A 27,379-nucleotide genomic window follows, 5' to 3' on the forward strand; every position below is an offset into this window, starting at 1 on the left:
TGGGCGCACGTGCACCAGTGTGTGCTTGGTTGTGTCTGTGTCTGTGTCTGTGTCTATGTTGGTGTGGGAGTATGTCTGTGTATGTGTGTGTGTGTCTCTGTGTCTCTCTGTGCACCTGTGTGCCTGTGGACTTGTCTGTGTGTGAATTCAGCCTCTCTCTGGAACTGAGTAGGTGTGCACATCGCTCTGCAAATGCTACTTCACATTACTCTTCAGTTTGAGATCAACAAGAATTGGGTGAACCTTAACAAATAACACTGGGTTTGGATATTCTATGAAACCAGCGCATATCAAATCTTCCAGTCAGGATGTTAGAGAGGTGTCTTGGGAGTTAGAGCACTGGCTGTTCTTCCATAGGAGGTTCGTTCAGTTCTCAGCACCCACATAGTGGCTCACAGTTGCCTGTAACTCCAGTCCCAGAGCTCCTTGGGCTACATAGTGCACAGCACTGCCTACACATGCAAGCAAAACACTCAGACACATAAAATAAAACTGAAGGGAATTAGTAAAATTGCTTCCACCCCTCTCCTGCTCCCTTCCCATGCCCCTCCTAAGGAGGGTATAGAATAGCTATGCATCTCTGAACTTCTAGAATAGCAGGGTCTAGAAACCTTGTGTAGCTTAGCCAACAAAGTTGTTACTGTAAACCTGTGTAATGCCCACTTCATAGCAAACTCCATACTAAATATTTTACAAACAATAGTTCGTTATCTGTCTGGTTCTAGTATTACCCCCCATTTTACATGAATAAAATGTAAAAGGTTTCAAGTTGCTCGAATCATCAAGACATACAACATCTTAATGTGTTCAGGATGCCACAGTAAAAATACTGAGGGGTGTGGGTCTATGAGATGGCCTGGCGTGTAAAGTTCCCCGCTACCATATCTAAACCTGAGCTCCAACAAGGATACACGCGGTGGAAAAAATCAACACCCACAAGTTGTCCTCTGACCTCCAATGGAACTCCTATCCCCAATTCCATTCACACAACATGAAATAAAATACAAAACAAAACCAAACAAACAAAAAGACATTACCATGAAATGAGTAGCTAGTACTAGAAAATTAGCACTCACCAGACCGAAGCTGGAAAATTCAAGATCAAGAGGCAAGCTGAGACAACGCCTGCTTCCTCGTGGGCAGTGATCCTTTTTATACAGCACACCTTGGAAGGAAACAAGCTCTTCAGAATCTTTTTTTATAAGGATGCTAATCCTGTTCATAAAATCTATACACACTCATGATCCCCTGGAGGCCTCTGAGGCCACCGGCCTTAGGGACATTTCAGACTAGCATGCACAGTGACTGGTGTAGATGACTAAAGATCATACTCCATGGATCGGCTCTCTGGGGAGGCTTGTTAAATCATCACGTGATGCTTTGAGCATGGGATGAGAAGATCCTCTCCCGCGGTCAAGGCCCAGTTTTGAATACTTAGTTTGAAACTGATGCCACTATTTGGGGTAGTTTCTAGAAACTTCTAGAGATTGGGCCTAGTCTGAAGGAGCAGGTCACTGGGGACATGCCTTTAAAGGTTAAAACTGTCATCTAGTTCCTTTTTGCTTGATGTCTACATGAGATGACAGTCCCTCTGCCGCGTGCACCCATCCATCATGATGTCTGTCCAGACACCAACAGCCCCATCACCACGGACGGTGCCCTCCCTCTGAAGCCGTGAACCAAGGGAAAACCTTCCTCTACTGTGTTGTTTCTGCCTGGCATTTGATCACTGCAATGAGAAAACCAAGTCGCGCCCAGGAGTGGTGGGCTCTGCTGAACAGTTCTGTGGGCAACCCAGCACAGAGAGATGGCCCAGAGGAGAGATCTGCTGCTGCCCAGCGCGCATCCTGGATGCAATCACCCGCTGCTATTACAGTGAATTCCTCCTGAAATGGAGAACGAGATTACGGGGAAGGAGACAGTAGGCCCCATTCTCCAATCCTGACTGATCTGAAAAGAAAAGTGCTTCAGATCTTGAGTCCATGCACCCGGAAAAAAAGAGCCGGCTCTGACTGGTCCACATTGGGGCAGACAAGAGCCCGTACAGGAATTTCTAAACTGCATATCTTCCCCAGCTATTGGTGATTTGTTATTTATTATTTCCATCTGTGTGCAGTGGTGTTTACATGTTTGTGCTTGTGCGAGTGGGGGATGGTATTCCCGTGCGTGCAGAAGCGGCATGTCCGTGTTGGGTGACCTCTGAGAGTATCTCATTGTACCCTCAGCCCCAGAATATGGCTAGACTGGCTAAGTTCCCATGATCCTCCTGTCCCCACACAGCACTTACAGATGGGTGGCCATGCCAGCTTCTTTTCCTCAGGTGCTGGGAATTTAAACTCCTGTCCCCATGCTTGCTCAGCAAGCACTTTACCTGCTGAGCCATCTCCTCACCCCTGACTCTTTCGTTTGATTTGAGAATTCTCTGTGTATGTCTTCAAAAATACACAGTTTTGGAGCCCATCCAGAAACAGAAATTCATTCTCCCCTCTCCCCTCTCCCCTCTCCCCTCTCCCCTCTCCCCTCTCCCCTCATGTTAGGTATTGACCCTGAGACCACTTGCCCTCTATTACTGAGCTACAGGCCCCAGCCTAGGATATCTACATTTTAAAACAAATATCAGAAGTATCTTTGATACAAAGTCTACCAATCTAAACCACATTTTAGGAAATACTGAGGTAATCTTAAACAGCATGCCTAATTTCTGTTTATTTACAAATCACTTCTCAGAAAACACATTGCCCAGTAAAAGCCATCTCTTCTACTCACTACATATGAACCAAAGCCAGGATTTCATCTGTTATGTTTAAGAAAGGAAGGAAGGAAGGGAGGGAGGGAGGGAGGGAGGGAGGGAGGGAGGGAGAGAGAGAGAGAGAGAGAGAGAGAGAGAGAGAGAGAGAGAGAGAGAGAGAGAGAAAGAGAAAGTCTTTAAATAAAACAGAAAATAAGGTTGTTCTCCTGAACTGAAATGAAGCTATCAGATAACCCCTTTAATAAAAACAGGATGTAGTTTATGGTTCAGGTGACTTTCTAGATCATTCCAGAGCAGGACCCAAGTGTTTATGGGGAAATTACAGACACATTTAGCTTCCCATCTATAGTATTACTTTTCCTGCTACTGGGATAAAACGCCCAGACAAAAGCAAATTACAGACGGAGAGGGTTTATTGTGTCTGTCAGAGTGTGATCCATCATGGCAGGCAGTGCTGGTGGCGGGAGCTGGTCCTCTTGCAGCCACTGTCAGAAAGGAAAGGACAGTGAGGCCCCATGCTCAGCTAAGCCTCTTTGCACACCATCCGAATCCACCCCAAGGACTGGGACCTTCAGGATGGGTCTTCACACCTATCCTGCCAGTCCCTCCCAGGCCTTCCCAGAGGTTTTCCTAGTCTAGATAACTCCTCACTGGTGAGCCCAGGGCCTGCCTTTCTAGTGGAGCCTAGACCTGGTGAAGTTGATGATCGGTACAAACCATCCCACACCCTTAACATTCAGCCTGGACAATAATATTACTACCTGCATTTGTAATCCCAGCATTCACAAGGCTCAGACAGGAAAATCACAAATTCAAGTCCAGTCTGGCCTAAATGAAGTCAAAAGCAAACCAAAAACCATTAAATACAAAAATATTGATATTTCCAAATATCTGTCACATGCAGGAAGTTCTTCAGATGTAAAATGTTGATCTATTTTTCTCCATCCAATTATGCAGTTTTCAAAATTATGGATATATGCAATAAAAATTTATAATTGATACTCTTTTACATAATGCATGTATCATAAACACTGTCCCATATCATTCAAAATTTCTTGGGCATATAAATTTAATTATTTACATGTTATTCATATTATAAATGTACCATAACAAGACAGCCATTCTTTCTTCATATATAATTAAAATTTTTAGAATTTCTTCTGCTATGAGTTATCCTAAAATGAGTATATATATTCTCCATTCCTTGGGTTATTTCCTTCAAGACTAATTACCCAAAGTTTCATATTAAAAAGACACAAGGGCACTAATGCTTACGCTGCAGATTTACAAAGGCCCTGCAGACACATTCTTAGCAAATCTGTAATCCCTCAGTGACACTGAGAAAGTACGGAGCTGGGCCTAATGGAGCACACCGATGATCCTAACACTTGGAAACTGGAAACAGGAGGATCCGGTGTTCAGGGTCAGCCTCGGCTCTAGAGTGAAATTGAGACCAACCTGGGCTACATGATCTCTATCTCACAAGAACAAAAAGAAAGGAAGAAAGCAAAGAGGAAGGGGGAGGGAGGGAGGGTGAGAGGGAGGGAGGGAGGGTCTAAGCAACCACAGAGGTTTTCATAAGCAATATTGAGTATTTAAAGCAATATGGTGTAAAACTAAAATGTATGTAGCCTTTGCCACATCAACACCAACTGCATTTCCTCGTGGAAAATTTCTATGTTAAGGTGTCCGGCGTGGACAGGGGACTGCAGTTACTAACGCTCGTTTCCACCTTTCCTAAGGAATCGTCAGGTTTGGGGTTTCTATCTCTGTGCTTCTCTTATTCCTTTCTTTGCCAACTTATTAATGAAGCTTGTGACTTCCCACTTAATGAGTTCTCTAATTGGCCTACTTTAATTTCTTGTTCTGCGAAGCTCTTCTCAATTAGCTTTCATAAACCTCTGCTGATTACCTGCTGATTTACTCACAATCTTGATTAAACACCTCTTTGTAACATTTACTGACTGGGGAGGACATTCCAAATCTGCTTAGCCTTCAGGGTCTGAGATCTCAGCAACTTTATCACTCCACAGACCACACTGGCTTCGCTGGGCTTCCAGCATCTTTTCCAGGAAGCCAGGCCTGGCCACCCTTCCAGCACAGTCTCTCCAACCCTAGATTCTGGCAAAATGCACTTCTAATTAATCATGGGACCTGTTTGCCTTAATCTGGGTGTCCATATTTCCCTGATTTTCTTAAGAAGAATCTTTCGTGTATCAGCTGAAATCTATGAGGCGGTGTGTCAGGACACCCGAGTTCGAGTCTTTATTCTAACGATTACTACTTTTGCACGACTTCACCATTACCAAGTTTGTCCATCCCATGCAACACTAGAATGAGGCACTTCTCCAGCTGCAAGCCTGGGGCATCTGCGGACCGTTGGGTGAGCCATAAATGGTTGATAAGCAAAAATCCAAAGCAAAGAGAATGCTCAAGCTCTACCTTCCAGGAATCTGACTTTCTGATATCTTTATCCCAAGCACAGCCTAGAATTTTCAAAATCTTCCATGCCAGGTACATTCTCCTGATGTCTTGATCATCACCAAGTGTTCATGGATTCCTTAAGGAGGCTTGCCTACTGACAAGATGTCTCTCTTAACTGTGCACCTCAACACAAATTATGACACACTGGTAAAAGGTATGATTAAAAAAAAAAACCATAGGGACAAACATGTGGGACCTTAAAGAGAGGTAACAAAACATGAAACATGAAAGAATTCGGGTCTTCAGGTCTGGCTGAAGGGGAGGCTAAAGAGCCAAGTCTCTACACTGGGTCCTCATGATGATAATAATGAAGGAATAATGACACTCCAGCAGCAGTCAGTCGGGGAAAAGGAAGCTGACAAAGAATTCCTTCAGATATTTATTGAGGAAAAAAAGGTCATTTGATAGAAATGGTATAATATGTTAAAAACCACCAAATTGGCGCCTTAAAAGGCTTCATTGACAATGAGAGAGGGAGACAGAAGGCTAAGGAGGGAGAAAGGCACCCTGAGAGGGTGGCAGGAGAGAGGCCAGAGGAGCCATGTCGGTGGCAATCCCCTGAGAAATCTCAAGAGTGAAGGGAATGTCAGACTTTTATTAAGATGTTGGGGAGGCCAGCAGGAAGTCGCGGACAGCTTGATTTGTTTCAACATAGCGCGTGACAAGAGCGGCGAGTAACCAGGTACTGGTTAGGACCATAAATTGGAAGCTCTTGTTGGGCCACAGCTCCAGGCCCTAGAGGCCCGGTCCTCTATCCCAGGAAGAGCTGCAGGGAAGTGTGGCCTGATCTCTTCAAGCCGCTTCTGTCTTAAGGGGTAGGTGCACTGACTGTACATACACACACACACACACACACACACACACACACACACACACACACGCACACGCACGCGCACGCACACGCACACGCGCGCATATAAACACATAAGCACGTGCCTTGTTGTGGTACATTTAAAAGTGTTTTTGACAGCTTTCTAGGTAATTTTTTTGTACATATATTTCATTTTACCTCTGCTAAAAAAAACAGTATGCTCTTCTAGGTTATAAATACAACATTCCTGAATTAATTTTGTTACATAAATTTAACTCTCAACATACTGTTATTATCTCCCTAGCCATGTTCACTCTTATTTTAGAAGGTGTAAAGCCCTCTTTAGAATGCTGTGTCCATGCTGTATTCTCATAGGAATGAAGAGTTTATAGTATGGATGAGATTTGATCATTGGACAGATTGGGTTTTTCCATTCCCGGAATGTGATCTTTGATACTTGGGTGTCCTCTGCTTCAGGGACAGTGGTGGTCTGAGTGTCTTTACTGGTGAGTTTGTAACACTGTTACCATAGAGTTGGGAGTGCCTAGGACCTCAAGCACACAACCATGAGACTGATGTGAGCACCGCAGGTAGATGTGGAAGTCCTAGAGTGTCATCACAGATATCCCCCTGCAGCTGACAAGTATGGTGAGGGTATGAGAATGTCATTGTTGTGGAATGTCATTGCTAAAGAAGGGGAAATACTATGATCACTATGTGCTTTTAGCAAATTTGCCAAACAGTATCCCAGTGTTTCTTTAAAAAAAAAAATGTGGTGTGTGGGTGTGTGGGTGTGTGGGTGCATGTATGTGAACCTGGCACAGATGTCTCCATAGGAGCCCAAAGAGGGTACCAGAGCTGGATTTGGAGTTATAGGCAGCTATGGGTCCTGGGAACTGAGCTCCAGTGCTCTGCAATAGCAGCAACCCTCTAAATCCCTAGGCCCTTGCTCCAGGTCCCCAGCCCCTGATATTTTTTAATAAATATTTCCTATACTCACTTTCTCAATTATTTCCTCATCCATTCTTAATATCATTACGTGTACTACATCTGAGAAGAAAGTGAGTGAGCTATGAGAAGTAGGGAGGAAATAGATGCATGGTTAAATTAAAGAAGAGAAGCCAGGACACAGCCCAAAACTAAGGTCCTGAAAACGGAGCAAGGCAGACAGCGGTGTGAGGTGGGAATCAGAGAAAAGTGCACGGTGTGATGACTGGAGTTCCATCGTTAACGCCCGAGGAAAAGCTCTGTGTGGTACATTCCTACAATCTCAGTACTGAGGAGGCACAGAAAGGAAGAGCCCGTGGGGGCTGCTGGCCTGCTGGTCTACCCAAACCACTGAGCCCCTTCCTCAGTGAGAGCCCTGTATCAAATCAAAATGAGATGGAGGGCTTGCATGATGTCTCAGTGGGTAAAACCCAACAACCTGAGCTTAATCCCCAGAACACAGATGCACACAAAAGCACACAAGCGTACACACACATACATAAACACACACTGATACATATACTCATACACACACACAGGCTCACACACACTCACACACATATACATATTCACACACACAGAAACAAATACACACACATACAATCACACACATGCACACTCACACACACACATACACATAGACACACACTCACACATAAACACACTCATACACACATACACTCACACAGGTGCATACACACACATAGACACATGCACACATACACTCACACAGGTGCACACATACATACATACACACACACACACACACACACACACACCAGAATAAACATAGAAGAAAAATAAAAAGCAAGCATGGCTTTCCTTATTCAGTAGCAGCAGGAACTTGAGATGAACCGAACTGCCCCTGTCCCACCACACACACTGTCCCCAGTCTTTCCTCCGACATCATCTCTGACTCACACCAGGAGAGAGAAGTCTGCAGCCAGAGAGCAGAAGCTGAGGGAAGGTAAAGACAAAGATGCCGCTCACATGCCTGACACGGAAGTCCTCCGGGAAGGAATTGCTCCACCCTGTCTCTGCTTGAAGTGAAGCAGGCTGCATGTGCCGGTGCTGCTCCCAGGCCATTGACTAGAAGATGCTAAGGGACAGACACCAGGAGTGTGCAGCCCTAACGGGTAAACGCCCAAATTCTGGGATTTCTCCGCAGGCCCAGAGATTCTGAAAGTCTAATCATGAAGATCTAGCATAGCTTCATTTGAGGCTCACTCAAAATTAGAACAAGCTTCCTTTCTCAGAGGTGCTCCAGAGAGCCACGGGTGTGTTTCCCCCGTGTCCAGTCTCCCACACTATCACCTTCAACTCCGCTCATATCTATCTGGATACCGCTCTTCCGTCCCTAACGGCAAAGAAAATTAGCTAAGAGAAGCTGCTAAACTATTCATTTTTTTAATTTCTACTTGTGACAGTTCAATGAATATGTCAGGAGCAGCAAAGCCACAAAGATAAAATCCATTTCTTGTTTTAACCAAGTGCTGCACTGGAAGAAATTAACTGTAACTTTATTAGTCAGATTCCCCACCCCCACCCCAGGAAATGAGAGTGGCCGGGAAAGGGGTTAACACTTTTCAGTGGGTATTGGAGATGCTTTGCTGTCCTTTACTACAAATCACACACTCCCCAGGGGCCCTGGAGTTTCCAAACAAAGAACAGAAACCCTGAGACTTAGTATTACATAACAAATTTATAACCAACCCAAGAATGTGACTGCAGAATATCGCTCTCCTCTGCCGTTCTTTCATAGCAGCTGGAAAATATTACAGGCACTACGGTAGCCAAACTCAAGATATATCCATGAATGTTTTAAAGTGTACAACTGAAATGTAGCCCTGAGGGTCTGAGCCAGGAGGCATTTGGAAATAATGAAGCAGCGAAGATGTTTTATGGAGTCAGCAGAACCCAAGAGATTTCCTCCCAGATTCTACAGTTAGATGCCTAAATCCAGAGTTAGGAAACTATCTGGTGTCCTGGTTATGTGTTTCTATTGTCGTGACAAACACTATGACCAGCAGCTTGAGGGGAGATGGTTTATTTCGTCATATTGGTCACAGTTCTTCACTGAGGGAACTCAGGGCAGAAACTCAAGCAGGAACCTGAGGCAGGAACTGAAGCAGAGGCCATGGAGGTGAACCTCACAGCTTCCTCAGTCTGCTTTCTTACACAGCTCAGGACCACTACCCAGGTGTGATGTCACCTGTAGTAAAGTGGGCCCTTGCACATCAACCAATAATCAAGAAAATGTCCCACTGGATTACACATAGACTAATCTAGTGAGGGCATTTGTCAACTGAGACTCTCTCTTCCCTGTTGATCAACATTGAACAAAAACAAAAACAAAACAAACAAACAAAAAACAAAAAACAAAAAAAAAGGCTGTCAAAATTCCTCTCTATCTTTCTAGAAATGCAGTGAGGAAAATCCTAAAGTAATTTGTACAGTAAACAGTTCCCTAAGGCATCATGGGACATCTGAAGCTGAGCCATCAGTAAAGCAGGGTAGAATCCTTGACTCACAGTACTCTGCATCACTGGACTTAGAACATATAGAAATTATTTTCTATCAATGTTTCTACCTGTTGTAGTCCTGAAAATGTCCATGTACTAGGAATTATGGATCTTGGAAAGCAATTTAGGCAATGGTCCATGTTCGTCTTTCTGTTAAAGTATTTTCGAGTCTCCTGTGGAATTGTCATCTTAGAGGGTTGCTGCTTCTGTCTGCTAACCTATGTCTAGTCCTGAGAGCTTCTAGCCTCTGTACGATCTAATCTAGGCCTAGAATGTTTTCAGCCTCAGACTTGCTGCTAAATAAGCTCACCCTTTCTAGCTCTTTCTGATCTCTGGCTGGCTGATTCAATTCAGCTGTCTGGCTTAAACTCCTCTCCAAGCTGCCTGGGCCAATCTGACTTCTCTAGGTTTCTCCTGGGTTGCTCTGCTTGGCCTCATACTAACTGATAATTTGTTCTAATCTTCTGGCTCCTTCTCATTCTCTGGCTCATTCTGTTTTCACCTGTGTCTAGCTTGTTCTCTCTCTAGCCTGTCTATCACTGCCCTTATAAAACCAACTCTCTCTCTCTCTCTCCCTCCCTCCCTCCCTCCCTCCCTCCCTCCCTCCCTCCCTCCTGCATTGCTTTCCAATCCTCTCTCCTGAGAGGTGAGCACATTCTATTCTCTCAAATCTTTCTCTGTTCTGTCACTTTGTCTGGTACTCATTAGACATCATGTTCAAACATGGCTGCTTCCTTCTATAAACTAACTTTATCTCCATTGCTTGGGATTAAAGGTGTGTACTAAAGGCATGTCTGTGTTCCAGCCAGAGGGATTAAAGGTTCGTAGTAAGGACTTAGTCACATGACAACACAATCTTGGGGTTCACCGAGTGATTAAGTACCCTGCAACATATCTTCACAGAGAGCAATTCCTGTTATGATTGTGTGTGTGTTCTGTGTGTATGTGCACCTGTGTGTGTGTGTGTGTGTGTGTGTGTACACATGCACATGCAGGTGTACAGTGCATATTTGGGGGCCAGAGGTCAATGGCAAGTATTTTCCTCCATCACTCTCCACCACTTCATTTTTAAAAGATTGTTGTGATTACGGTTGTGTGTGTGGTTGCATGCATGGGAGCCATGATGCAGCTGTAAGACCACAGGACAGCCTGCAGGAGTCAGTCCTCTCCTTCCACTGTGTGTCTCAGGGATTAGACTGTCTGTCAGGCTTGATGGCAAGTGCCCTCATATTTACTGAGCCATCTCAGTGACCCTCCATATACACATGTAGCATGATTTCCAACTCTACTGTGGGATTGAAGTTATACATTCTAGTCTTCTTGGATTCAAATGTCAAATCCATTCATAAATGTGGACATAAACCAATATCTGGCTTATAAGACTGGTGCTTCTAAGCAGCCATTCAGAGCCTTCCACAGTGAGCTTCCATATAAATTCCTGCCTATTTTTCAATCTCATATATGCAAGAATATTTATTCATTCAGTAAATCTCCACTGAGCCCATTCCTGAATACGGCGATGTGCCAGCCTCTGTATTCAGCACTAAGAACACAAAAAGAAATAAGATACTCTTCCTGTTTGTAAGTAGGTCTCCACTGAGCAAGGGATAATGCCAGGTGAAAAGCCAACCACATAAGTAGCAGCAAACATTACCCTGTGGGAAATTAGAAGAGGCCACCAGAGAAAGCTGGTACAGTGGCCACTGCCAGAACCTTCTGAAGTGAACACTCCTCTTGCTACCAGGAGCCACACTAGGGTAATACTCACAATCTCACCCCTTCCCATTGGAAGCTTACACTCACAAACTGAACCACACTAGAAGAACCCATGATGTCCTTATGCACACACACACACACACACACACACACACACACGCTCGCACATGCACCACATTAGATCAAGACAGCTTTGTAACATTTCTCAGTTCCCAAGCATCATGTAGGACTGGCTAGGCCTTTGCTATGACTGACTGTCTCTGCAATCCCTCCACCCACTTCTTACCCAGGAATAGACAAATCTTTCTTAAGAAGGCGGGTAATAAATTTAGCCTTCACAAACCACAGAGAGTAAGGCTCTGTTAGCAATTTATTTTTCTTTTCTCACAATTTTCTAAAAAAAAATGTAAAGAAATAAAATAAAATTATTCTCTCTTAGCTTCTGATCATACTCAAACAAGCTAGGAACCAGAAGTGGTTTGCTGAAGCCTGCTCCACACAAAACAGGCTACGGCTGCTCATCTTAGAAACAGCCCAGTGAAAGCCTGTAAGCCAGTCTCTGTCTAAAGGCTGCTTCTGGGAGCCTGCCTGACTGTGACAGGGGAAAGTCTCAGAGACAACCGGGCTCAGCATGAGTTTGCTAGTCAGCAGTGGTGCTGGCAATGATGAACTTGATCTGAACCCTGCAGTCATAGAAAATAAGAGTTAATTGTCTTTATTCCTTGTTTCCCAAAGCCTGTCTCCTATGGTGCTCCAAGAAAGAGTTTTCTGCAGTGAACCATTTCCCCAGGTACCTGTGATCAAGACTTTTTTTCTTTCTTCCTTTCTTTCTTTTCTTTCTTTCTTTCTTTTTTCTTTCTTTCTTTCTTTCTTTCTTTCTTTCTTTCTTTCTTTCTTTCTTTCTTTTTTGCCAATTAAACTAGTTTTATCCAAAGTAAGTCTACATTAAATTACAGTATTACCAATCTGTAGACACAATGAACTTAAAAATAAGAAGTAGAAATAGACATCTATTTGGTCTTTCAGAGACCACATCATAGAACTCATAAATGAAAATGTACAAATATAGAAATGATACTTAAAGAGAAAGGGTTTTAATATGGGGGGCCCAAACATGCATGTTTCAAAAAGGGAGAATCCTTTAATTATTTAGCATAAAATCGAGTTATATATACTTGGTATATTCCAGAAAATATTGCTTTAAACACTTATACATGATCAAAATTCACTTGGTAGCTTTTAATCAAAATGAAACATGATACTTTGTAAAATATAAAGTACTGTTAAAGGTTGCAAAAGTGTCTGTCATCATCACAATGCCAACACCACTATGGAGCCTCGTTCTCGCTGCCCAACCCACCTGAACCCACAGGATATCTCCAGGAACCAACAAGTCCTTTGCCTTTTGGCAAACATATCTAAGCTCCGTATAGTGCCAGGGCAGAGATCCAAGATGGTGTCTGTGCAAGACTATAAAACCAGGCTCGATTTTATTATGGTAATCACACAAACTGCAACTTCAAACAGCAGTCACCCCAAAGCCAAAACCAGAACCTCCACACTCAATCAGCATGGAAACAAACATGAGACCCCCCCCCCAAGCCCCTAAACAAACGACAAGCAGCCCTCTAGGTGAGCTGTATCTCATGACAGACATGATGTCCTCTCGGCACATCAAGGACCTCACTTAGAAACCTGATTTACAGAAGCCAAAGTTTCCAACTTTCTGAAAATACACAGAAGAGAGGCCAATGCTCAGGGTGCAGAGATCCGAGTGGCAGCCTGGACAGTTTCTTCCCAGTGCCCCAGCCCGGGGCTCTCTCTCTCTCTCTCTCTGAGACTTCATCAGGGGAAGAACACAGCAGCTAGGGTATTTCTGTGTCCCACAAACACACACACAACAAACCAAGCCCGTGGCTTTCTGCCAGAGGAACGAGAGCTTGTGAAGGAACTTCTCAATGCGAAGTCAGAGAGTAACAGAAACAATAAAGAAGTAGGGGAAGAAGCAGGGAGAGAAGATGAGTGTCATCTCAAAGCCCTTGCGCCCTGGGAAGGATGAGCCAAGAACCACATCCTCTGCTCCTAATCCAAGCATCCACAGTTGGGGCAGCTCTAGGGACCTGGAAACAGCACAGCAGCTCCACACTCAGGTGCTTTGTGTGTGTGTGTGTCTGTCTGTCTGTCTGTCTGTCACTGGGAGACAACAGTCCACTGGTGCGTCACACAACATAGTGGTCCTGATTTGGACTGTCTTTGTCTTGTTCCATATAGTCTCTGTCTATAAGTGACTCAATCCTTTTGTCAAATATCCAGGCTTCACGGGAAATTTCAGCTGATTGTATAACTCAGACACTAGGAGATAATGACCAAGAATCCTCTGCATTTTCTTTATTCTGACTACAACTGCGTCGATCTTGCACTGCCTAGCCTGGAATACTCTCTCTGTGGTGCTAACCTGTTCTTCAACGGTCTTCTTCATCCTGATTTGATTGATCTTTTTTCTGAACAACTTGTGTTTGAAGTCTTCATTGAAGATGAACTTATCTCCATCTTCCACCTTCTTTCCTTTCGGACTTTTAATCAGGACCCGTGCTTTACCACCGTCGAGAGATTGCAGTGTGCTCAATTCGCTGTCCTCTCCTTAAAGTCTGCCTTCAACATGGCATGTCCCAGTGTTGTCTGCCATTGCAGCTTCCGGACACTGCGCTTGCCCAGGTAGAACATCTTGAATACTTCCTGAAGTCTGACCATCTCTGGAGGGAGGCGCACTTTCATGGGTGTGTATGTGGCCCAGTAGCCCATGGTGAGTATGTTCACCGTGAGGTCAATGGGGCCTGGTGCACTTTGGTTCGCATATGCTGTTTGAAGTGAACCATGAGGTCTTTGGAGAGCTCCATGTCCTTGGACATGCCCTCCAGCTTGCTGGTAAATGCAGCTCCACACTCTGCGTATGTGAAAAAAGGGTGAGATAGAGCTGGCATGGTGCCCGCCCGGGGACCGGCCCACCCTGAGCTCACCACACTTGAGCTTGGACAGCACGGACTTCTCTGCATCCATCGACGCTCTCTTCCCGACCAGCAGCAATTTTGCCATGTCTTTCTTATAAAACGTTTCAAAGACGTCTTTACCATGGATGAAACAAAATAGAGACATGATCCTGTCCAGGATCCTCTCCGGCTCCTCGTCGGTTGCTTTTTTGTTGCCCTCATCACCTAGCAATGAGCTCTGCAGGCTTGTATGTTCTCTTGTTGATGAACATCTCGAAGGACTCCTTCATCGGGTTGATGAAGCACTCATTCCTCTGGAAGCATACCTCCACCATGTGGTCCACTTTGTCCTCAAATTCCAGCAGGTGTTGGACCATGTCTTTGTCTTTCTCAGGATTGATGACAATGGTTGTCCCAAAGTCGTGAACAAAGTGGAGAGGCTGTGGACAGGAGGCTGCTTTGGAGTTTGCTAAGCACACTCTCAGATCTCCGGGTGCAGAAAGACTCATTTAACCTGAAGTTCTAGGAAGAGACTGTCTATGCTGCTGAAGGTCAGAGGCTGATGCAGGACAGGGAGGTTCTAGAATACCTTAGCCATGTGAGGAAACGTCTAGAAGAGGAAGCAGACCGAGTGATCACCTTCTTAGACCACAGCACACAAAAACCTTTGGCTGCCTGTGTGGAGAAACAGCTTTTAGGAGAACATTTGACAGCAGTTCTGCAGAAAGGGCTGGAGCTCCTGCTGGGTGAGAACAGGCTACCCAACTTCACCCAGATGTACCAGCTCTTCAGCCGGGTGAAAGGGGGGCGGCCACGCTGCTGCAGCACTGGAGCCATCAAGACGTCTTAAAGCTTGTCCATCATGACTTCTCTCCACCCGAGAAACTTTTACACGACCTCAGGTTTACAGGGGCACAACGTACAAACAAAATATTGACTGATGGCCAATCACAAATTTATTTTAAAGCGATTCTTTAGTGTACATATGATTCAATCATTTATTAAAGATTAAAATCAATTTGCATCCTGATGAGATGGTAGGGATTGTTTAGCAAACACAGTACAGCACAGCAATATGCTAATGCATGCCAAGGACTGATAGTAGCAAGATATTAAAAGTCTTTGTTATCCATAATGACATCACTTTATGGCAGTATAGAAACCTTTAGATGTACAATGGCAACACTGTGCTTCCTGGCATGCAACGATCTCCATTCTGAGCTGCATTTCGGGCAGCTTGTGATGGTGTCGTGGGGTGTGATGTGCGCAGAGTGCAAAGTGCACATACGTGTTCAGATCTGAGGCTGCACATGCGTTCTCAGACCTGAGGCTGCATTGATTCCCCATGATGCAATGTGAACAGTAACTACCAAAGACAACTCAACTTTTGTGTGTTTTATTTTGAATTAATTTAGGGGGCTCTGTGCCTCCAGAAACCCTTTACACTTGCCAGATTTTTATAGCTCTTACATTCAGTTACACAACCCCAGTCAGGGTTATGACCCACAACTAAAGAAGCTTTGAGTTCAATAAGATAGAGAGTTCGACTCTTTCCCCTCACTCTCCCCAGACATAGACAAGCCCTTCATTTATGGGTTACAAGGCCAGACACTAACCTTAAGAATGCCCATTCTTTATCTCCTACATGACAAACTAAATTGTGTATCCCTGCGCCCTAAAGACGACCAACATGACACAGGACTGAGCGTTCCTTATTCATCTGTCTGAGATCCCCCTCTGATGACATAAACAGACACCGCTGGCAAACCATCTGGATGTGGCTTGTGTGCTCTTCCCTATCAAGTCTAAGGCAAAGCCTCCCTCCCCGAACACTCTGCCCCTCAGCTCTGGACAGCTCACTTTATTACAATATTCTGGAAATTTCCCATTCGTTGCTTGTTCTGGTTTGTTCCTTTAATAGTCCACAGACATAACTACAGAAACATACTGTACGGAGACACCAGGTACAAAGGGTCAGATTCACCAAAAACACAGAGCAGCTTGCTGTTCTGGACACAGAGCTCTGGCTGGGGCCAAAGCTCAAGAGACTTCAGGGGGGACAGCAAAGCTGAGAACCTTGCATATTGAAGTTAGCTTTTGATCTTTAATGCTGTGGTGTTCCTGCCTTCATCCCAGCCCTTCTTGAAGACTAAGTGACTTGGCCACTAGCAGCGAACAGGTCCTGTAAGGGAGGAAGAAAGTAAATATTAAAGGTGTCACTGAAAAGAACACTGTACCCTACAGTGGAAACCTTTGGCTGACAAATCCTTAAAATCCTCAGAAAAAAAAAATCAGAAAAACTGTATGTCCGCTAGTACATTTTTAACTCAATATTGACACTCCAGTCTCTTTCCCAGGTGCTGGGATTACGGACACGCACCGACGTGCGGGGCTACAAGATTTGTCTTTAAAAGTTTAAAGAGTTCTGTAGAATTTGGGGATTTTAAGGATTTGCCAGGAGAGCACAGTGCATATTAAAGCAAGCACACACTGTAGTGAATAGAAAGGAGGACTTTTCTTATGATAATGTCACTCGGCTCTTTAAATCCTATTAAACATTTAAAATTTTTATTGCAATCTTTTACTGTGTGACTGTGGGAGAGGGGGGAGTACATTCATGCCAAGCAACCGCACATGTGTGGAGGTCAACGGGCAACTGGAAGCAGGTGATTCTCCTTTCACCCCGAAGTTCCAGGAATCATATTCTGGGTGTCAGGTTTAGCAGCAAGCTCTTTGTTGTCTGTTGAGCCATCTTTCCAACCCCTGATTTTATTTTACAGGCACACACACACACATTAGCCCCCAAAATTATTTCTAAAATAATGTTAAATGACAACTTTTTAGGGCCCTTCTATTGTATTGACCACACACACACAAAAAAAAAAAAAAATTCAAAGTTGCCTCGTTGTACAAGGTACTCTTATCCTATTGTTAAAATCAATATTCTAAGTTTAGAGCACGGAAAAAAATCAGGACTCTTTCATGCCCAGACTCATGCCTGTAACTCATTCACTCCTGTCTTATTTAATCCAATACAAGCTGACCATGAAGGAGGTACTATAATAATGCATTTACTATATTTTTGAAACACATCAAGATCCAAGAACAGTGGGATCAGCTTGTTCAATAGTGGAAATTTTACTAAGCACCTTTACTGTGCAAAACCAAACCATATTATTAAGCCAACAGCTAAATATGGGGGTTAGAGGGAGGTGGCAAGGCTTAATTTTGCATCCAATAAGTGTTTATTTATGCATACTTTTCGAAATATAAAATTCAGGGCTGCTCAGATAATAGAGTACTTGGGTATCTCGCACAAAGCCCAGTGGGTCAATCTTCATCCCAATACAAAACTTCACTCACCAGATAAGGACAGGGGAGTGAGAAGCCCAATGTCATATTTTACTACAAAGAGAGTTTAAGGTGAATGGGAGACACTGTCTCAACCAAACAAGAAATATAAAAATCGTTGTGAGAAAATCAGATTCTTTAATATTCACGAGGAGCCACGAAGACAACATTTTCATATCGAATATAACATGATTTATCCAAAGTTTGTAAGAACTATGCAAAAAAATACATGATTGACTATGATGGACAGTTTGGTTTAAGAGCAATTGGTGACATGAGAATAGTCTCAATTGTTAATGGTCCTTTGGAGTTCATTTGTCTTGTATAACTCAGCAATAGACCCAGAGCCAAAGTTTCCTTGCCATTTATGACAGAAATTACATGAACTGCATGAAAATTATTTCATCTAAAAGTAAGCATATTTTTGCTAGCTGAAGTAGAAACATTAAATATTTTATAGATTAATAAAAACAGAGTAAATATATTTTGAAGTAGGACATAGAAGCTGCAGCCTGGAATCCCAGGACTGGGGAGGCTGAGGCAGGGGGATCACCATGAGTCCTCAGGGCAGCCTGGAATGTAGAGTAAGACTCTGCCTCAAAACTAACAAGCAGAGAAAGAGAGACTAAATACCTTATGGAACGGCTCAGAAGTAAGTTTATTTGAGTAAAAGATAAGCTCCCATCTGAGAGAAATGAGATGTTTACCCACAGTTTATTGGCAGCAACCTTCAAAACCTTAATAGTCCCAATTTCAGTACCATGTAAATGAAGTGTTTGATAGACAGGGAGTGAAATCCTGGGTTCAGTTGTTGACTCTCCATCTTGAGCAGTGAACGTATTTGTGAATGCCTTGGAAATTACTGACAAGAAGCCCTTAGTTTTTACTGGAAATCTTTGCTCTTAAGGTTCTCCCTTCTCCTTCCTCCCCATGCTCCTCCCCTCCCTTCCCCTCTGAAATCTTATTTTGCTGTTGTCATTTGTGTTTTGTTTTGAGACGGGGCCTCACTAAGGAGCCTTGCCTGAGCTGGAACTCACTGTGCAGGCACCAGGCTGACCTCAAATTCCCAGACATCCTCCTGCTTCCACCTCCCTAGTGCTGGGACTAGAGGCGTGTGCCAGCAGGCCCGTCATACTCTCTTAGAAGGGTGTACTCCAAGCAGTGGGCATGGCCAAGTTCAGAGCACTGACAGCACTCAGGTATTCTTGGGACCTGGAACTCTTCATAGCCTGAGGAAACATCCCTTAGTAAGCAGAGTGGTGGGAGGTGAGGCTGTGAAAAGGATGGTTGCAACAGAGACCTTTCTCGAACAGTGTGAGCTGTTCTCTGCAGACAGGACACAGGAAAAGTACAGTATATAGAAACCAGGCCTCTAAGAGTTATCTTTTACTTTTCATCATAAGACCCAAACATAATTCTCATTCAGTCTGAACACTGATGCTGTCTGCCTTCTATAAGGTGAGAAATCTGTCCCTGAGAGCTAATCTTCTAGCAGAGAGATGTGGGGATGGAAAAGGGTGGGATGGGATGGATGGCATGGGATGGGGTGAAGTAGGTTGGGAGGAGAGGAAGGAGGAAGGGAAGGGGTAGGAAAGGTTACGGAACTCAGCAGCAGGAGCATTCATCACTGTTCAAACATTTGAATTCGCATCAGGGAAGACTGTGTCCTGTCTATTGGAACAGTACAAGAGCATGCCTGTAATCCCAGCACTGAGGAAGCAGGAAGGGGAATCCCTGGAACTCACCTCAGACCAGTGAGAGAACCGATCTCAAAATGGGGCAGAGGATACAGACCCTGAGGAACTACACAAACACATGTGTGCGCACACACACACACATACACATGCACACACATACACACACACACACATATATATACACACACATACATACACATGCACACACATACATGCACACATATATACATGCACACACATACATACACACACATATATACATACCCACACATACATACACATGTACACACATACACCCACACATACATACACACACATATACTCACATACATACACACACGCATACACACACACATATACTCACACATACACACACACCACATGTAAAATAGAAGGTGAGGGACAAATGAGACCATCAAGAGGGGGCTGAGAATAATCAGAACAAAGTATGATGACCCATGTTTATGAACATGCCATAATGAAGCTCTGGAGGCAAACTTTATTTTTTAAAGCATTTAAGTAGTGCCTGTTGATTGCTTAGCTTTCTTTATGAGAAAATAAAAGAGATTTTAATAAAAAATTTCAGGCAAATGTCTGTGTTTTAGAGTCTAGCCTATTTAAGTAACTGGCATATAAAGACATTTAAAATGTTTTGTGCATGTAGAATAGAAAGGGGCCTCTTTTTGGCTAACAATTTATCTAAATTAGGTAGCACATAACTTTATACTTTCCAAACTATCATACATATATATATGAAACTTTATATACATGAAATAAATAAGAAGAAGGAATTTGACTGTGCAGACTATTGAAGAAGAGTATACATTATTCACATTAATGATGGGAAACCATTAAGGAAAAAGAACAGGACAGCTTTCTACAGAAAACCAAGCAGAAAAATGACTTGAGTGGTTTAATTTCCATTTTAAAAATTAATCTAGCAACATTTCCTACCGAATCTTATAATTGGTTCTATAGTTAATTAAAATTTCATTAGTGAGCAGATATGAAAAGCGCTGCTTATTTAAAGTATTTATTAATCCTTCTTGGATGGCTAATGAATTAAAGCCTCAAGTGCCTCTGTTTGAAAGTAACCACCCTGCTCATTCATCTACTCCCAGAGAGTAATAAGTTAAAACCAAGAAGGTCCCATATATTTGGTACTATTATTTCTCATAACTAAATTGCAAGGGTAAATTAATTCCGTGGTACTTTCTGAAAAATTAACTACTATTTCAGCTAACATCATTCGTTCTGCTCCAGTCACTTTGGTGATTAAGATTCTATTTGAATTTCTTTCCACTTAAGCACGTTAGACTTTTGTCAACATTTTTCTCTTTGCCCAAAGGTCTAGACAAAGTCATATCAACAGCGTTAACTTTTTTGATCTTTTGGCTGTCCGTAGACTGAGATGCTATGTCACTGTCTGGCGTTCAGATCACATTCCATCGCCTGCTTTAAAACATTTCTAAAGAACCCGTCCATCACTAGAAACTTTGGTATTCTGAGAATACTTGGTGTAATGGTTTGGGTTTGAAGTACTCCCCACCGCTGCCACCACCACCCCAGAGCTTTGGTTCACAATGCAATGTACTGAGGTGACATCTTTGTAGATGTTTGGCTCACGAGGCTCTGAAATTATTAGGTTGGTCCATCAGCACAGTCATGTTTAATGGATTTCTGAAATGAGGTAGAAACCTTTGGAGATGGATGGTCTTAGCTGAAGCAAGCAGGTCACTGAGAGTGGGTCCTTGAAGGATCTCTTCTCTTCTCTTCTCTTCTCTTCTCTTCTCTTCTCTTCTCTTCTCTTCTCTTCTCTTCTCTTCTCTTCTCTTCTCTTCTCTTCTCTTCTCTCTCTCTCTCTCTCTCTCTCTCTCTCTCTCTCTCTCTCTCTCTCCTCTCTTTCCTCTCTCTCTCACTCGCTCTCTCTTTCTCTCTCACACTCTCTCTCTTGCTGTCTCACTCTTGCTCCCTTGCTCTCTCACTCTAGCTCGCTCTTTCTCCCTCCCTCCCCATCTCTCTTAGCACTTTTGCTTCACCACACAGTCCCCCGCCCTGTGCCATCTCCTCACAGGCCCCTGAAACCACAGAACTGAGTGACCATGGATGGAAACACAAGCTGAAGAAAACCTTTTTCTCCTTTCAGGTTACTTTGTTCACAGTAACCAAAAATAAAACAAACAAACAAACAAAAACAAAACAAACTTCCTGACTAATATATATATATATTTCCATATATGAAATATGTTTCTACTAACATATTTCACGTATTTCTTAAGAGCGCATGCCCTATTAGAAATGGGTTCAAGCATCCGCAAGGGAAAGCGGGCAAGAGAGATGCTGACAGCTTTGCCAATGCTGCGTTTTATTCAGATCTGTCTCTACAGTCAGAAAACCATGAGAAACCTTCTTCTGAGCTTAAGCCCCTTCCTGTTGTGAATGCTGCTTACTGCTAATTAAAAGTCATCTTAGAGAGGCTGCTGTAATTATGAGCATTAGAGTAAGCTTACTAAGCTAAATACAGGAAATGAACTTTTCCCACCTGAAGCGGAAATTAGACATTTTAGTGAAGGGCGTGTAGCTACTGTAATACTCTATTTACACACATGTGCACACATGTTATAAGATCAAACTCTAGATTCATTTAAGAAAACAATCATAATAGCTGTAGTGGCTACAACCACACTCTTCCTTTTATAAAAGGGTCTCACATGAATTTGCTAACATTTGCTCATTAACTGAACTGCACCGACCAGCAGTTTCTTACCGTTCAGCCTATATGGTTGATATAGGCTTCTTTTCTGTTCTGTTTTGGTGTTGAACTTGAACCCAGAACCCTGAATGTGCTGCAGCTAGGATCTTCCACTGAACTACAATCCCAGGCACAATGTTCTGTTTTCGTCTATTTCCTCCCTAGGTTGAGTTTGAACCCTAGTACCCACATAGAAGGTTGTTGTGATAGATAGTGCATGTCTATCTATCAGAGTGGTGGGGAGGCAGAGATAAAGGACTCCCTGGAGCTCTCTGACCAGCCTGCCTAGCCAAATGAGTGAGTTCCTCGTTCAGTGAGAGAGCCTGTTTCAAAAACATAAGCAGGAGAGCAATCGAGGAAGACAGCCACACATTAGCCTCTGACCCCTGCATTCACATACACGAACAGCCTCCTGCACACATGTGCACACACACACACACACACACACACACACACACACACACACACACACACACACACAAATGAAAAACGTAAGTTAAAATTCGCCAAATCCTCATAGATGCATTACAGTATCACAAAAAGATAACTGAAATCGCAGCATAATAAAACACAATGACCTCATCCAGTATCCTCACCTTAGAGTAGCTGCTGTGGCCCCAGGAGAAACACTGTGTCCAAGGCAGCAGGGCAACTTTAGCAAAAGCCAGCATAGAACTCAACCTCTTCAGTTCTGTCCCTAACCTCTCTTCACCGTGCCGTTAAATAGTATCATTGCCTCACAATGATGTGACCGAAGCTCTCTTCTAGACCATAACTAGTTACTCCCTGCATGCTCACATGCTGTGCTCTCTAGAGATTTCATCTATTAACGGTCCATATTCTCAAGTTCCCTCCTGTGAGGTTGACCATCATGTACCAGAAGTATTTTAACCAGTTTCTACTCCCATCTTTTTCTCCACTCATAGTTGCTTTACTCTCACTCAACCTACCAGAAGTAGAAATACAAATGTCAGGTGTCATTTCTCGAGGCTATTCCCGTGTTTCTACCACTTTCCAAACTAATGTAACCAAATCTACAAGAGTGTTGCTTCAGAATCAGAAAAGGGAATTGGAGCGTTTTCCATAATGAGAGTGAAATGGAGCGTTCTGGTTACAGAAATGGACTGTATCGTCATCGCAAAGAAAACTCCGGCAAGTGTCCCACATTGCAGAGCTCATCCAAGAACTTTAAAGATGAAAATTGGTCCTTATTCCCTAACAGAAGCAAACCACTCCTATACAGCACTTGCGAGAGCGCATCTTTATGGCAGTAAAGCACCATCGTTAACTACGTGGGCTGCTCTCAGAACGGAGCAGTTCCAGAGTCCAGTGTAAGGCCTATGGGTTAGAGCAGGCAGACATGACTTCTGCCCGGGAGGCTCCCTGGTTCTGTGAGTCGATGCTGTGTGAGTCCTCGTGGGACAGTTTTGAATGGAAACACCAGGGGTGTGGTCTTTGCACCCACTAAGAGCAGAGGGGCTATTCAGAGATGCAAAACACTCATGTCCTTACATTTTGACAGACAAGTAATTTATGTGGGGGTGGTATGTACCAAGATCCAAAACAACAACAATAATTGGGAAATCACAAGTGTTTAAGCAAGCAAATCTGTTAAAAAAAAATACAGAGATGTTCAGAGAACATCTGGAGAAGTTACACAATTTATCAGTAAGGTTAAGAGACAAACAAAATCTAAAATAAAACATTTCCACTAAGATCCGTGTGTGGGTATATTTAAGCTTTCGTCTATCTGGACTTTACTTTGTTAATTTATGTGAAATTGGGATTAAAATACATTTTCTTGCCTACATAAAGCAATGATGCCATTAGAGGTAAAGTCCTCATTTCCAGCACTAGTGTGCACAGCCTCCTATGGATACGCTGACTTCCTATATCTGCTTGTGTCTGTTTTCATTCGTCTTTCTGCCACCCTTCCCATAAGTCCCCATCACATGCTTTCAAAATGTAGCACTGAGATGTTGTCATGGTTTTTTTGTCAAAAGGTCTTGACCATCTCAGTGTTGTTATTTTATACTCGATTAACTTTAGAACTTTTGTCAGAATTATTTTTCAATTAAATTGGAGTTATGGTAACTTATCACGTTTGGAGAAAATGACATTCTCACATTTTTTAATTACTGTGATCTTCAAAACACTGTAAAAATCTTCTGTGACTCAGTTCACTCACATGAACCCTTGGAAGAGTCACAATTAATACTAACATACAAATAGCAAAAGTGAGTTTAAGGAATTGTTTCCTCTTTAATTTAATTAGTTTTTTTTTCTGCATTTTATTTATTCTGAGAAAGCTACTCACGTAGCCCAGGCAGGGCTCAAACTTGTGCTCAAACATGCCCAGACATTTGAAGCCCCTGCCTCCACTCAACTGCTAGGATTACGGGCATGGCTTCATTGATGAAAGGCACGTACTCTACAAAGTGAGCTGTGTGCCTCAGCCTTGAGTCTTGGGCATTCTCAACAGCTAATAGGTAGAAGGAGAGAAACCTGAGTCTGCTTGGAATTAAGTCATGATCTTAGTTCCCTGCAGAGACCCCCACTGCTGTCACACCAAGACTTGAGAGAGTGAAGAAAGGAAGGGTCATCTGAAACCATGGTCTCACATAGCCCCTGGGATGTCTCTGCATCCAAGCTGAGAATATGTTAAGCTTGTCTTCCCTCCTCTCATTCCCCCATTGCTGGGGTTCCCACAGGTGAACGCAGGGTGCAGCATCCATCTGTGGAACATAGCTGCAGAAGAGCAGGTGGGTCTGAAGGGGCACACACGTTTTCAGCTCCCAGCGAAGGATGAGATGCACTATTCCTGGAGTGTACAAATGAAAGTTTCAAAGACTCCGTGACTTTGGAGCCTGTATCTTTAGATAACTGACACGTTTTTAAATTTCTTCCCTAATGACTACATTAGAAAGGTTTTCTACATCTTGAGTGAATTTTAATACTTTGGCCTTCAGAAAGTTATTCCTGTCATTGACTGCTTCGATGTGCTGAAATCTCTTAGGAGTTTATTCTTCTCTCTGTTCATTGCTAATTTCTCCTTCTCATTTCCAAGAGCCTTCATATTCTTTTTGTCCAGGTTTTTCATTCATTTATCATATTCTACAAGCCAGTTCTTCTGAATACTTATCACTTTTATTGGGATTCCATTCCTTAGTTTTCTTATTTTTAATTTATACAGTTGTGTACATAGTATGTCCTCACCACTGATATTTTCTAAGACTTTTCTTCTTCCTGTTGCTATTGTTGTATATTTTATTCCAATCTTTGAGAATTTTTAAAGACCTAAATGATTGAAAAATTCTTATTGAAATCATAATATTAATACCAATTTTATTTCTAAGAAACAAAGAATATCTCCTCAATGGTCTCTACCTTTCTGGAGACACCTGATAGCCTGCATTTAATAGTAATCATTTTTACAAGTCTAATGATCTTTATTTTTAACTATGTGCATATATGTCCTTAGGTATGTGCACATGAGGCCAGGAGGGGAAGCCAGACCTCCTGAAGCTGCAGTAATGGGCAGCTGTGAGCCACCCTCTCTGGGTCCTAGGAACCCCTAGATGGTCCTCTGCAAAGCAACACATACTTCTAGCCACTGAGCTACCTCTCCAGCCCCTCATGATTTTTATTATTTATATTAGTTTTACTTAAGAGTTTCCAGCAAAGACAACTGTTGTGGAAAGCATCCAAGCACAAGACACAGAGCTGCAGCAAGCAGCATCCTTACGGGCAGCTAAACGGGTATGAGAACCTGCACCCTTCTTTGAGACCCCTGAGCTCACTGGTGAACGCTGCTTCCGAGTCCTCTTGCAAAGCACACCACAGGCTCAGTCCATGTTCGAGGCCCACCTGCTTCATTTCACATTCCCACAATTCCAGATCTGTAACAGAGAGCATCGCCATACTGTATTCACTGCAGTTGTCAGAAGGAGAGGGGGAACGCGCCTTATTTTATTTAACATACTCAGCTAAAGTGGGTTGTCAAAGAGCGATGCTCAGAGTCTGCCGACAGATGTAGATGTCCTTTGAAGCAAAAACATTCAAACATTATTTGCTTCATTACTCTACATATTCTCCCACCAATGCCACAGGATTGAGTGGCACGTCTCACTAAGTTAAAAAATAACCACGTTTCCGTCAAGTCTCTGTATGTATGCACTCTCCCTTTTGCTCCCTCACATTAGCCTTGCGTGTTTCTCTAACCCTATCAATCCCACACAAGGCTTCTGAAAGTTGAAACAGCCTTCCGGTTCCATGTTACAGCCTTGCATTCATAGCATTGATGTAACTCCATAAAATAAAGGGTAGTAGATAAAAATAGAAAGCCACCATCAATGAGCCAGCCTGTGCAGTACAGTGACGAGTTCCTGGGTGAGAAACCTCAGAGGCAGGCGTATTCGTATTTGCAGCGCTGTTTCCAATGAAGTGCTTCTTCCCCTAATGTCTGCAGTGAGATGAGCTGCAGAGAGTAAATGGAGGATTCATGTCAGGCTTTCATATACGAAGGAAGACAAGTGTTGCAAACAAAGCCAGAAGAACGGAACACTGTGACATTCAGATCTCCCAAAGCGAAGTGTTCCTAAGGAAAAGCATCCATACGGTGCGATACAAATTTAAGTAAAGACAAAAGAGTGTAATCCTAACTCACGGTTTCTTCTTTGAACACGCAAGGAATTCACTTAAGAAGTCCTGTGGCAGAATATCACAAAGAAACCTTCTGAGATGAACTGTAGTGTGCTGGGTTGACAACTGGGCAATCTGAAGTTCTCATTCAGCCACCCGACATTTAACTCTTTGTGTAACAAAACACAGAATTCCTTTAGCTTTTCCTCTTTTCCTGGAGAAAAATGTAAAAAAAAAAAAAAATACTGAATGTACTTTACACTAAGCAAACCAATTTGAAATTTTTAGCACCTATGTATCTTACAATTTTACGATATACTAACCATGAGTTTTGAACATTTTGAACTCCCACCATCCTATACAAACCAACCAACCAAATCCTACTGCCTACATTCTCCAGCCATAGGACTTAGAATACATGCTGGAGCCAAAGCCTCCATCAAGGCCACTGCCTGATCCCCCATTTGATGCTGGCTTCCAACCAAGAGAGGTACCAGAACTAGAGCCACTGAAGGGGTTACTTCTGGAACCAAAAGCCTGACTCTGGTTGCTGCCCCTGGCTTTGCTTTTATGAGAGGGGCCTGACTGGTTCTGCTAAGTAGCTGACACCATACCTCACTGCTCTGCAGTCATCTCAGATGCAGGTTTCATTACTGGATTAATGCTGACGACTCCAAAGTTC

General features: G+C 43.2%; 1 long non-coding RNA gene and 1 pseudogene across 3 annotated transcripts; both read right to left on the reverse strand.

Annotated features, from left to right (window-relative positions):
• Positions 1-3,110: 3,110 nt before the first annotated feature.
• Gm45959 lies at positions 3,111-26,903 on the reverse strand. Of its 3 annotated transcripts, none has more exons than XR_001785402.2 (3): positions 26,723-26,903; positions 26,404-26,533; positions 3,111-3,234 (listed from the first exon to the last, which is right to left on the reverse strand). It is a non-coding gene; the product is annotated as a predicted gene, 45959 (long non-coding RNA). The 3 variants fall into 3 exon arrangements; XR_001785401.1 differs by lacking the exon at positions 3,111-3,234 and adding an exon at positions 25,435-26,097; XR_001785400.1 differs by lacking the exon at positions 3,111-3,234 and adding an exon at positions 25,435-25,955 and having other exon boundaries at positions 26,039-26,533.
• On the reverse strand, positions 13,192-16,434 carry Gm44156 (annotated as a pseudogene).
• Positions 26,904-27,379: the final 476 nt, after the last annotated feature.

This window comes from Mus musculus, chromosome 6, assembly GCF_000001635.26.
Source record: "Mus musculus strain C57BL/6J chromosome 6, GRCm38.p6 C57BL/6J".
In the NCBI taxonomy this organism is placed as follows: Eukaryota; Metazoa; Chordata; class Mammalia; order Rodentia; family Muridae; genus Mus; species Mus musculus.